The 12,660-nt window shown below is 52.6% G+C and overlaps 1 protein-coding gene across 17 annotated transcripts in view; it reads left to right on the plus strand.

The window, feature by feature from the left end:
* The window catches only part of LOC133240635 (cadherin-23-like), a 377,180-nt gene that overhangs the window by 20,032 nt on the left and 344,488 nt on the right, over positions 1 to 12,660 (plus strand). The window contains exon 1 of one of the 17 annotated variants that reach the window (XM_061405807.1): positions 5,862 to 6,259. The exons of the other annotated variants lie outside the window; for them this stretch is intronic. The gene's annotated coding sequence lies outside the window, so the exon portion shown is untranslated. Of the gene's footprint in view, positions 1 to 5,861; positions 6,260 to 12,660 lie in introns of those variants that run through there. 17 annotated transcript variants of the gene reach the window in all.

The following is a 12,660-nucleotide window of genomic DNA, read 5'->3' on the forward strand; positions in this document are numbered from 1 at the left end:
GTGCCCGTTCCTCCAAGATGCCAGCCCAGGGCCACTGCGGGGCCATGCAGTCTCTTCCTCTCCATCCTTTAGCCCATCATACTCTTTAGTATCGTCAGGCATCATACGGGGCATCTTTGCCTCCAAGCCCAGCCCCCTCTGCCTCCAGCATCATTTGCTGAGTGACCGCCAGGCCCAGGTGTGCCAGACCAGCCTTTCATGACCCAGCCCATGCCCCTCTCCTGAGACTCCTCTCTCACCCCTCCCAGCACATCTGGGCCCAGCCCTACTGCTCCCCTACCTGAAGTCTCTGAACCATGTGATGCCCCCGTGACTTGGCACACACACAGCCCCTCTACCACAGACGTGCTTGCTGACCTTATCTGGCCAAGCACACTCATCTTACAAGGCTCTGCTTCAGGGGTCTCGCCTCTTGGAAGTCTTGCCCAGTTTTCTTGGTTAGGAAACTGTAACCTATTTGGAGCCCCTCTGTCACTGCTGGACTTGGTCCTGGCTTCGAATAGCATTGTCTTACGCGTCCCAGCTACTTATTTCTGTAGCTGTCATTCCAACTGGACTACAGCTTCTCTGAGGGCCAGAAGAGGTCATATGCTTCTCTGTGTTCTCAGCCCCCAGTCCAGAGCCTGGCACACTATGGACCTTCCAGGAATGCTTGCTAGATGAATGAACAAAGACATTGTCTCTGCCTTTGAGGATCCTAAAGTCAAATGTATCTCTGAGCTAAAGATGAACCCACTCAGAGATGTGGCCACTTCTGGAGAAACATGGACAAGGTCATTCTGATATAGGAAGAGCCAATATATCAATTCTTTCTTTTCCGTCTTTCCTTCTTCCCTTTCCCTCCCTCCCTTACTGCCCTCCCTCTTTCTTACTCTCGATTTCTTCCTTCCTTCCTTTTTTCCCTTTCTTTCCTTCTTTCTTAAATTTTGGAAAAGAAGGGATGGAGGTACCTTGGCAAATCTGACCCCATGTTGCACTGTAATCCCTTACAACTGACAGGAGAATCTTCATATGGTCCGTACCTGGCAGGGTCCTCATAGTTGCTAGCAACAGAAATAGCCTCTGGCTAGCTGATGCAGAAAATGAGTTTGCTAGTTAGATAAGGGAGAGTTCTTATAGAACCAAACAGAGGCTGGAGGATAGGCCCAGAAAACAGAGAGGGGCCAAAGAAAGCAGGTCGCCAAGAACACAGCTGAGAAAGAAGCCCAGGTCAGGCCTCAAGTGCTGTCAGGCAGGGTTTGGTACTTTCCATAACTTCTGAACTACTCTAAACTAGTTCTAAACTTTGTGATTCTCTTCAAGGTTCAAAGTTGAGAGGGGAGCTTCTGATTGGCTGGCCTGGGCCACGTGCTGTGCCCTGTGGCCAGGAGACGGTGGTAGAGGGCCTTCCCTTTCAGTTGTTAGAGCAGGGCCTGGTCCTTCCTCAGCAGGGAGCTCCGCCCAGGAGGAGGGAGGTCTGTATGATGCTGAGCCCTGGGCTGGCAGCATCTCCATGGTTCTTTACGATTGTCAAAGCGCTCTCTCACTGCCCCAGGAGGAAGGCTGGGCGGGCATCATGATCGTAATTGCAGAAGTGGAAACCAGAGCTCAGAGAGGCCAAGAGACTTGTCCAAAGTCACATTTTGGGGGAGTCACAGGTTTGGGGGAGAGGCAAAGGTTTCCTACGGAGAGGCAGATGGGGAGAACTCTGAGCTCTTGGTGGACAACCCTGAAATGGTTTGAGAGATGGAAACTCCAGTCAGGAAGAAAGGCTAGCATTCCAGGGAATAATCCCCTGGAGAGGAGAAGGCGCTGGCTCAGGGCATAGAGACTGAGTTCCCTTGACCAGCTCAGAGTCTCCTGCAGATGCTGCCATCTTGCATTTGGCTGCTTGGTGTGTGGATGGCAGGGCTGCCACTCGCCTACAGGGTCAGAAAGCTTCCACGGCTCCTGCGGGGAGAGTCCACAGACATGTCCCTGGACCTTGCTCACACTCTTCCCTCCACCCGAGATGCCCCTGTGGTTTTGCTCCCTGTGGAGTTCCTGTTCATCGTAGCAAAACTCAGCCCTGAGTCTCGTGGTCCAGACAGCTTTTCTGGACTCAACTTTCCTGAGAATCCATCACCCCACTCTCCCTGGACTACCTCTCCGCTTTGTGACACCTACCTTGTCAGCCTGTACCTGATTTATATATCTGTCCCCTCTTGGACTGGGAGTGCCTCAAAGACAGCCTGTTATTCATAGCTGTGTCCCCAGTGTGCAGTGTGGGCTTGCTCCTGGCAGATCCACTCCCGGCGTCTCTGCTTTGCTTCAAATCACAGCAGGACTGACCCCAAATCCCACTTGGGTCTGCAGCTTCTGGCTGGGGTCAGCCAAAGAGAGGTGCTGGGGGAGGCCAGAGCTGGGGGAGAGAAGCCAGGGTGTCTCTTCTTCATCCTTGACCTCAAGCAGTGTCTCTGGTAGAGCTGTGTCTCTGGCTCCCACCTGCCAGCTCCACTGTGCTCCCATCTTGTGCTGTGTGCCCTGATCCTGGTGACTGCTTCCTCTCTTCGTGCCTCCAGCCTAGGGTGGGTAGCAGCTTTCTGCTGTTGCTGAACTGAGTCACCTCATCTTCCCCTATTTGAATTCTCAGCTCTTCCATCACTACATGACCACAGTTGCTTTGAATCCCCTATTACACACTCAAAGCAGTTCTGTGGGTGGGCTGCACTCAGACAGACACCCTAGGTCCTAGCACGGTTCTTGGCACAGAGCGGGCACTTGACAAACGCTTGTGGAATAACAGTGGCTGCCCAAGAATTTCTATGAACAGAAGTATGATGCCCACATTGGAGGAGGTGAATTCAGCTGAATTCAGTGCTGTTTTGTTCACTTGTAAAATGACTGCAGAAAGCCTGGGGAGTCATAGTTTGAGAAGAGGTGGCAAAGCAGAAAGAAAGAAGGATTTAAGATTGGAGAAACTTTGAAGAGCACCTCTTCCAGTAGTTTCATTTTATGAATGAGGAACAGGAGTCTTAAGAGAAGTCATGTCTAGGTCAAAACCAGTTAGAGAGCTGTCTGAAATTTAGAAACCAGATCTCCCAACTCCTGGCTCCATCACCATCTGAAACTGTGACTCCCTGAGACCTGTCAGACCACATCTCCAGCCCTGCCCTTTGTCCTCAGGCCCCAGACTCGTGTGTCCAGTGGCCTCCCTGACTCTGCACTCAGTCACTGCACTGGCCTCTCACACTCTACACACCCTGGCAGGGAGTGGGGGAGGGGGTGCGGCTCGCTTCCCTTCCCTCTTGATCCTCTTCCCTCGCTCCCTATCTCAGAGAATAGCACCCTGTCCATTGATTTCCACAAGCCAGTAACCTGGGGTCTCCATGACATTTCCCTCTCTACCCCCAGCATCACTCCATCTCCCAAGTCTGTAGATTTTTTACCTCCTGAGTATCCCTTCCCTCCATTTCTACATCACCACCCCAGGCCAGGACTCTGATACCTGGACAGCTGAGATAGCTTACAGAGATGTGAGCTCTGGGGCGGGAGGTGGTGGGGGGAGAGATTTGTGTGCATACATTTCTGTGTGTGTTTTATCCACTGATGTATCCCAGTGTCAAGATTCCCAGGGGTTAGCAACTTTTTTGTAAAGGGCCAGATAGTAAATATCTTATGCTTTGTGGACTGAAGAATCTCTGTTGCAACTCCTTAACTCTGCAGTTTTACTATGAAAGGAGCCATAACCCGATGGGCATGTCTACGTTCTGCTAAAACTCTCTGTACAAAAATGGGGGGCAAGATGGATTTAGTCTGAAATATGCGGTTTGTTCCTGGTTGAGAACTTCCTGGCACACAGTAGATGGTAAGTAAATATTTCTAACTGAAGAAAGATGCTCTTATCATCTATCACCTCCCAATCAATTCCCTGTTTTTCCTATTTTCATGACACTCCCACCCCTCAACCTCCACCCCAACCATCTGCTTCAAAGCCTCCACTCCTAGGATAGAGATCAAACCCTGATTAAGCCAACATGCTCTGTGTGTCCGGGCCCTGCTCCCACTGTGGCTTTACACTCACTGACCTCCTCACCCTTTGCAGCGCCCCAGCCCTTCTAGACTTCCTTCCCTTCCTTATGTATACCAGTTCCTTCCCACCATGAGGCCTTTGCACATACTGTTTCTTCTGCCTAAAACCCACTCTCTCTCTCCCCATTGTGCAGCCCTCAGATCTCAGCTCAGTGTTATCTCCTCCAAGAAGTCTTCCCTGGTCCCCTAAGCCAGGTACCATTAAAATATTCCTCTTCCTAGCACCAATTCTGACTGTAATTTTACCTGATTTTGTGTTTCATTGACTGTTTTTCCCGTTAGAGAAGCTCTGCAAGGTACAAGGACCAAGCCTATTTCTTCCTCTGTCACATCCCCAGAACCTATTTCAGTTAGCTAGCGTATATTAGCAATAATGAGTAAATGGTAAAGAACAGGAGCTTTGGAAGCAGGTAGATTCTAGGTTCAGTACCTGACTCCACCACATGGGTAACTCATGTACCTCCCTGCTACTGCTAAGTCACTTCAGTCGTGTCCGATTTTGTGCGACCCCATAGACAGCAGCCCACCAGGCTCCTCCATCCCTGGGATTCTCCAGGCAAGAACACTGGAGTGGGTTGCCATTTCCTTCTCCAATGCATGAAAGTGAAAAGTGAAAGTGAAGTCGCTCAGCCGTGTCCGACTCTTGGAGACCCCATGGACTGCAGCCTACCAGGTTTCTCCATCCATGGGATTTTCCAGGCAAGAGTACTCGAGTGGGGTGCCACTGCCTTCTCTATATGCAACTCCCTAAAGCCCGTTTTATTCCTGTAGCCACGCTAATGACACACCTACCAGAAAAGCTGTGTTGCGATTAGAATGAAGTCAGGCCAAAAGTCTCAGCCCAGTGCCTGACTCCAGGCAGCTATTGTCGATATGCTGATACAGGTCCAGACATCCAGTCATATGATAAATGGTTAAAAGAATTCAGAATGTTTAGCCCTGGGAGGTAAAGATCAAGGTCAGGGAATGACCATCTTCAAGGATGCCAGTATAGACTCTTCCTGTTTCCAGCTGTCTGGAAAAGTCATGAAGTCTCCAACCTTATACATGTGCAAAAAGAAATTTGTAGACCCTTATTCAGGTGTGCACCCTGCACGGATGAGGGTCCTCAGGTGACAGCGCAGGTTTCTTCTAATTCGGGGCCCTCATTTGTAAGCACCTGGGGATATTGTCAGCTTTGATTGATGGAGAGGGCACAGATGGGAGAGTATGAGTGGAGTAGGCGAAGCCAGCTGGTTGAGCCAACACAGCTAAGTGGTCCCAATGACTGGAGGGGCAGCCCCGTTCGGGCTCAGAGCGACTTTGGGAGCAGAGAGGGGGCGCTTAAAGCCAACAGATGGCGCAGGCTTACCTAGACCTGGGCACCCGCTCGTTCTGGCTTCCCGGGAGTGTTTCCCCGTTCCGCCCGAGGCCAGCCTGGCCCCCACCCCTCTGCGGGACAGTGGGCGGCCCTGCGGAGCACGGCTCCCGCATGCACCTGGGGCCGCTTTCTCTGGCTTCCTCCTTGCCCCTTTGGGGGATTCGTCGAGTTGCCACAGCAGCCGGTGCCATGACATCGGCAGAGGGCAGTTTCGCCAGCACTGAAATATTCATGCCCTAAGCGCCTGGCCCCGGCTTCGCGCTGCTCCCGGGGGTCCGAGCGGGGTCAGGGGTAGGGGGCTCAGGGATCCTGGCGCCCACCTTGGTGGGAGGGTGGGCAGTGGGGCGCGGCGAGGCGGGCAGGGGCTGGGCGAGGCGGGAGGTGAGGGAGGGAGCGTCAGGAGGCGGGGTCTGGGTGGCGGGGGCCGAGCAGGGCGGAGGAAGCGAGGGAAAGTTGATCGCGGACTTGAGCCGCGGCGGCGGCTCCAGAAAGAGGGGCGCGGGCTGCGAGCGCGATGCTTGGTGAGAAGACGCGTCCGACGGCTGCTGGGCGCTGATCCCGGCGGGGCGGGGCGGTCCGGCCCCGGGCATGGGGCGCCGAGGTGCCGGGCTTCGGGACGATTGGGGCGCGCCTCGTCTGAGCCCGCGGCGCGCCTGAAGTTGCGGCCGGCAAGCGGCCAACAGCGAGCGGACGGCCGAAGGGGACCCAGGAGCGGCCAGCGCGCCGCGGATGAGCCTTCGCACCGGCGGCGAGACGCGGCGGTGGTCAGCACTGGAGCAGGCGGCCTTCCGGGGCCGATCCAGCGGAGAGCAGAGCCCAAGGCGCGGCGCCGCTCCGCACATGCACACGGTACCAAGAGCCACGCACCGCCCCTTCCTTCCCCGCTTCCCTCGCCTTCTCCGAGCCGTTCACCCGCCACGCGGTGGGAAAGTTGGAGCTGTGGGGTCGCGACCGTAGCCGCCGAACCACTTGTTCTCGGCACGGCCATCGCCCTCGGCTGGCGCCCGGGGCCTCCTTCCATCCCCGGCTCCCAGCCAGCATCCTGGGTCCCACTCCCAGCCCGCGGCTGGACGCGCGGCAACTTTGATTCCTGGCAACTCGAATTCCCTCCGCGTTGGCCTTGGGAGGAAAGGCACTCCACTTCCCACCTCGCTTCCTGGACCCGGGAACGTTCGTGCGCTTTGCTTTCTGAGCCTGAGAGAGGGTTTGGGTCTGGGGTGGGGAGAATTTCTAGGGCAAAGAGGGCGTTGGGGTCCGATCTCGTCTCCTTCTGCGCTCTGGATCCCCCTTTGGACAGTGGAGATGGGGTGGGGCACAACCCCACCGGGTGGTTGGTGTCGGCACTGGAGGGACCTAAAGTCACGTAGCTCTCCCCTCCCCTCATCACATCTCTGTGCCCATCAGAGACCCCAAAAGACCCCTGCATCCTCCCGGCTCTGGGCCGGCTATGGGAAGACGCACCCCTCGAGGAGCAGGGAGCCTGTGCGGCTCGCGCTTTGCCTTCCCCGGCCACCGGCAGTGCTGGTTGTCCCCAGGGGCTTGCACTCAGGAACGCAGCCCCTGTCTCCCCTGCAGGTCAGCCCGGGACGCCTGCAGAACCTGTGCGTGCCAAGGTGGTGGCGGCACCAGCCGGAGGGCACTCAGTGCCTTGCTTTCCCGCGGAGCCAGCACCTAGAGCCGCTACCTCCGTGCCTCCGGCCGGGATCCTGTGCCCTTGCCGCCGGCCACCGCCCCCTGCGACCCCAACCCGCAGCCCTTGTGCAGTCAGCAGTCCACTAGGGACAAATTAGCCTTTCCTGGGTAGTAGCACGCCCCACCCTCCCCAGTAATTCAGAGAGCAGCGCCTGCCTCTTTTTTCATACCTTGCCTTCATACCAGAGAAAGCATTGACCCTTACCTTTCAGCCGCTTAGCAAGTACCCCCGCCCCAATTTCGATTGGATTTTAAAATAAGCTGGAGAGGCACGGGGCGGGGGGGGCGGGGGGGGCGGGTAGTGGGGGTGGGGGTGGGGTGTGTGGGTGTGGGTGTGGGTGTGTGTGTGTTGGGTGGAGTCAGAGAGTTGCCCAGGGGACAATTAAGCTACCCAGGGTTGGGTGGGCTGGAAAAGCCTGGCTGGGGGCCAGGAAGAGAGGTGCTGATGAGTCAGCCCATTTATGGGGGAGACCAGGCTTGGAGTTAATGTTTGGTTCATGGTGCGGGATAAGTGCACTGTGGTCAGCACCTGTGAGGGTGGTCAGCACCTATGAGTCTGGGTTAACAGATGTCACTGCGGTGGAGGGGCTTGGAGGAGGCCCCTTAACTGGGGGAACTGGGATGCTTGGTGCTGTGGGAAGAGTGGAGAGTGGGATGCAGAGTGGCTGAACGGCAGAGAGGGAGAGTACCCTGTGGGCTGGAAAGGTGACACTACAGAAGTGACAGGTGTGAACCAGGTGGCTCTGCTCTGGGTGGTGGAGAGCTTCGAGAGTGTGTGAGAGGCCCAGAGCTGACTGACATCCTGGCCTCCTCTGGGCTGAGCCGCAATATACATGTCTGTCTCCACCTTCCTGACCCCTCAAAAAGCTGGGCTTCTCACATCTGCTTACCAAAGAGGTTAATTTGAGGGTTATGATGGTGGATGGTCCTGGATGCCTCCCAGATATTTCTTCTGCCCAACAAGCAACCTTACCTGCAAACTCACCATTTGAGGTTCGTTTCTTTGAGCTTAATATTTTGAAGGGCGCCTTTCTGAAGCCCTAATTTAAAATGCACATACTTCTGGGAGGTGAAGGTCTAGTAGAGCCTTGCTACTCTGAGTGTGGCCTGTGGACCTGCAGCATCAGCATCACCTAGGAACTTGTTAGAAAGCAGACTCTTGCACCCCACCCCTGACCTCTTGAATCAGAATCTGTATTTGACAAGATCCTTGAGAGGTTTGTTTTATCAGTAAAGTTTGAGAAGCCCTGCTCCACAGTACCTTCTCAGGAATGAGCATTTCACAGCCCTTGGTGAAAGAGTGTCAAAAAGGTCACTGGATAAGAATGTAGGTTTGAGAATGAGATTGAGACTGGAACTTCTTTTCCTGGACATTTATGGTAGGGTTGGATTAATTGTCGACGGCTGGCTCCTTGAGGGTATTCCCTGCTAGTGCCAGGAGGGTAACTGTGTTTTGGGCATCTTAATACAGATTCAAGTAGCAGTTCAGTTTTCTGTGTAATGAAAACACTGCCATGTGTGCTGCATATGGGCCAGTCGGAAGTGGGCGGAAGGGGCAGGGTTTTTGGAAGCTGGATAAACTGCTCTGCCTCTAGGAGGCCTCGGGTTGGGTAGATGCTGTCCCTTAAGGAGAAAGAATTAAGGAACTGTCCTCCACTTCATCTGTCCCTCCCAAATGAATGGAATGACCCATCAATCACACCTCTCCACGGTCTTCAGGATTTATGCAGAGGGAGCTGCAGAAATGCTAATTTGGGGCAGTCAGCAGAGGAGAGGATACCAGCCAAGCTCCACTCTTAATTACCCCTGCCACCACCCCAGGCTGGACACCCCATTTCTGCCACCCGGTGCCCTTGGAGGCCCCTAGGCCCAAGAAACAGGATGATGCCAAGACATGGTGCAAGTCACCACTCATGGTCCTCTGGAGGAATAATGGTGACCCTGACACCGACAAGGCTGGCCTGAGACTGGGGATCTGAGGACTTCAGAGCCTTGGTGGGGCTAGCGGTATCACAGGCGAAAGATTATGGCATGACTTGTGCACCCTAGACCTACTAAAAGACGACTGTCCTTCCTCTGTGCTGGCCTTTTTGCCAGGAGGCAGAGTGGCTGGGGGGAGCTGTGGGAGAACGTGGGTTGGCATGGTCATGGAACTAACAGACAGTGACATTCAAGTGAAAGATACCTTCATCCGTGAGTTCAAAAACAACGCGGTCAATAGAAGTCTTACTGTTTCCTAGAACCCTCAGGTTTTAAACAAAATTCATTGTTTTAAAACGTGATGGTGGTTTTTTTTTAGCAAATTAATTTAACTGCCTTTGTTCATTTTTTAGAAAATTATTTTTGAGCCTTGATTTGCGTTTTTCTTGGCCCCAGGTAGTCCTATTTGTCCATTTAATTGGTATGCAAAGTTATTTGTGAGTTGGACCCTGCCAGATGGGTTATTTCAGAATGGGGTTATTCTGCCTCCAGTGGAAGAGAAGTGGGGAGGGGAACAGGCTCTTCTGGGCTCCAGCCCCCTGCACCAGTGTGGACAGTACCATGAGTCAGGTGGGTGGGAGGGGCGGTTAACTCCCTAGCTGTGTCTTTCTCACTCCAGGCCCTAACGTCGCACTTTGCCCTACTCTGCAGCGGTCCGGTGTCTCACTAGACCGTGAGCTCCTTCAGCATGAGCTGTATCTTATTCCTTCTTGTATCCGCAGGGACTGATGCTTAATCACTGTCCATTGACTCAGTGTCTATTACATTGGCATCTAGTATGCTTATAACCGGTTTTAACTATTCACATTGATTCCATTCAGACTAGGCAGCTAGCGCCCATCTTGCTGTATCCTGGGCTCTGGGCAAATGCCTTTGGAGTAGAGGCAGAAACTCATGTGCCTAGAGGGGCTGGGAATCTGACCAGAGAGTAAAGCAGCATCAAGTGTAAGACGATAGGGCGTGGTGGGGACTGTGGAGAATAGAAAAGCACAGGTCCCAAGTAAAAGGCACACTTGTAGGCAAAACCCACCTATATGACAGAGTCAGAATCATGGTTGCTCCAGGGTGTGATGACTACGGCTTAAGGGTTGCTTTTGGAGTGCTGGAAATTTCCATATCTTGATCTAACTATCTATAAGAGTGGTGAGTGATCATTTGTGCGGAAGAGTCAATTCAGAAGAATTAGAGCATTTATGGAGATAAATAGAAGCATATTTATTTTGGTTCAATATGAAAATAGCTTTATTGAATTCCATAAGGCAGAAAACGCATACTCTTACCAACACTATTGACTAGAAGGGTGTCAGTGAGAAACTTGGCATATTTAAGAAGTAGCCACATGGAGATAGCTTTCTAGTCTTTCATTGTGAAATGTAATCTGGTTCTGTCCCGGGGAGTGGTACGGGCTGCTGCTGCTGCTTCTTTCTGGCTGTGTATTTGGGCCTCAGAGATCATGCTCCTGGGGCTCTGTCTCCCTTCAACAGTGACAGTCTGAGAGGCTCCGTGTATTGTTGGGGGCTCGGGGCTATCAGACGTCTGTTCCCAGCCCCAGGGGCCTCAGGCAGTGACACCGAGAGTGACACAGCAGGCTCAGGCTTAGCGTTTGTAGTTTTGATCTTTTCTTTGCAGAGTCTAACAGCTCATGCAAGAGTTGGTTATTATTATGATCATAAACCTATTCCCTTCCTGATTTTTGTGAGGCTGCTTGGAGGCAGGTAGAGCTTCCATTCCTGAGCTAAGGCTAAGGCCTTGCCCAGGCCTTAGTTTTCTCAGTGGTTGAATGGGAATAATTTCCAATTACACTGCAAGCTTGCTGTCAGCATTAATAAGAAGGAAACTCTACAGAAAGCCTTTTGTGCAGGGCCTGGCACATGGTACACATGCAGAATGTGGTAGCTTTTTTACTATCCCTTTTCGATTCAGTCATGTGTTAGGTACATTGTATTCCAGCAAAGAGGTGAAACCTCCCCTTATTTTGAGAGTTGGACAATCTATAAGTTCTCAAATCGAGTTCTGCCTGAGGATGTATGCATGTGTGGTTGTGGTTTTTCATTTTGCATTAATTATTAGCAACATTAAAAAACGGCATTTTTGTAATAAAGAGCTAGATTTCTGGCATATCTGGCTAGAACAGGAAACATTGGGTCTGTGTTTCCAATTGACAGTAATTGGTTGGGGCTGAGTTGCAGCCACCCCTTTTTATTTATTTGTATTTTTATTTAAAACATGCTTTGAGGGTTATATACATACAATAAAGTAAACAGATCTTAAATGAAAGTGATGGGTTTTTGCATATGTGTGCATGTGTGTAACCCCAGCTGGATCTGATGCATCCTTGGTGGCTTGACGAGGCTCCCTCAGGCCATCTCCTGTTCTTTTTGTGGGTGTGTGTGTGTGTGTGATACTCCTATTTTACGTAATAGCATATTATAATCAAATAATGTAACTACAGAGTTTTCTATAGCATTATTTTTAGAGACTGTTTAGTTTTTCATTATATTCATTGAAGTAACCACTATTATGATTTTGCCCTGGCTTTTGCCAGCACGTGAGTTTTACAGGTGCGCTTATAGCCTTCAGTTCTCCTCAGTCTCCACATTCCCTGTCGCCTCACATCTGACCCTATTTATTTACACTATATCCTGGCCCCTTTAGCCATTTGAGTTTGTGACATCTATGCCAAGGGCTAGAAGAGTCCCTAGAAACTAGCTGGATGTACCATGTACCACGTTACAGGTGCAGAAACTGAGGCTCACAGTCAGGGAGTGGGCTGCTTCTAGACCCTCTCCTGGGGTGCGGTGGGCCTGGGCGGTGGCTAATCAAGGGCAGAGCCCAGCTACTTCCACCCCAGCATGAGGCCAGGCAGACCGTCGTCTCTTGGTCCCTGGCAGCCAGGGCCTGACCCTGCAATCACACTCACCCAGAGCCTCCCGCAAGCTGATCAACCTAGCAGGGAGGGAGTCCTTCCTGAAGATGTATCTTCCCCAGGACAGGCTGTTAGCAGTGCTGCCTTCCTCTTTAAAGGCCATGCTCCATTTGGAGAGGACCTGCAATGCCATTTCTGACAAGGGCCCTGTGTACCACCTTGATTGTGTCTGTTTCTGAAAGGAAGGCTGTAATTTGGGAGCCAGTGAAATCAAGGGAGGGAAATAGAGGAGAGCAAAAGAGAGAGAGAAAGGGAGGGAAGGGAGAGAAAACAGAAGGGGTGGCTGGGACTGTGTCTGGGTCTTCATTTGCAGTGCTGGTCCTGTCCCCAAGAAGTGCTGGCTTTTCCTGGCTTCCTTGGGGCTCGGTCAGGGTGGGCCGGGTCCCTCAAAGAGCTTCCCTTTAGCTCTGCCCCTCTTCTGTTCTTTGCTACAGAGATAAAAGACTTGTCATCCTGCCCCGGACTTACCCAGGGCTTCACTCTCCAGTCCTCTGCATCCCTTCTCTGGCTGTCGCCTGCCCTTGCCCTGGGAGGAGACTGATTTTGACCTTTTCTCCTGGGGCCAGAAGAGCTGCTATCTTCAGGGACAGGTGGTGACAGAACTCTAAGCCAAGCCTCTCTCTGTCCCTTCTACAGAGGCCCGAGGCTTTGT

The sequence above is a fragment of the Bos javanicus genome, chromosome 28 (genome assembly GCF_032452875.1).
Source record: "Bos javanicus breed banteng chromosome 28, ARS-OSU_banteng_1.0, whole genome shotgun sequence".
Classification (NCBI taxonomy): Eukaryota; Metazoa; Chordata; class Mammalia; order Artiodactyla; family Bovidae; genus Bos; species Bos javanicus.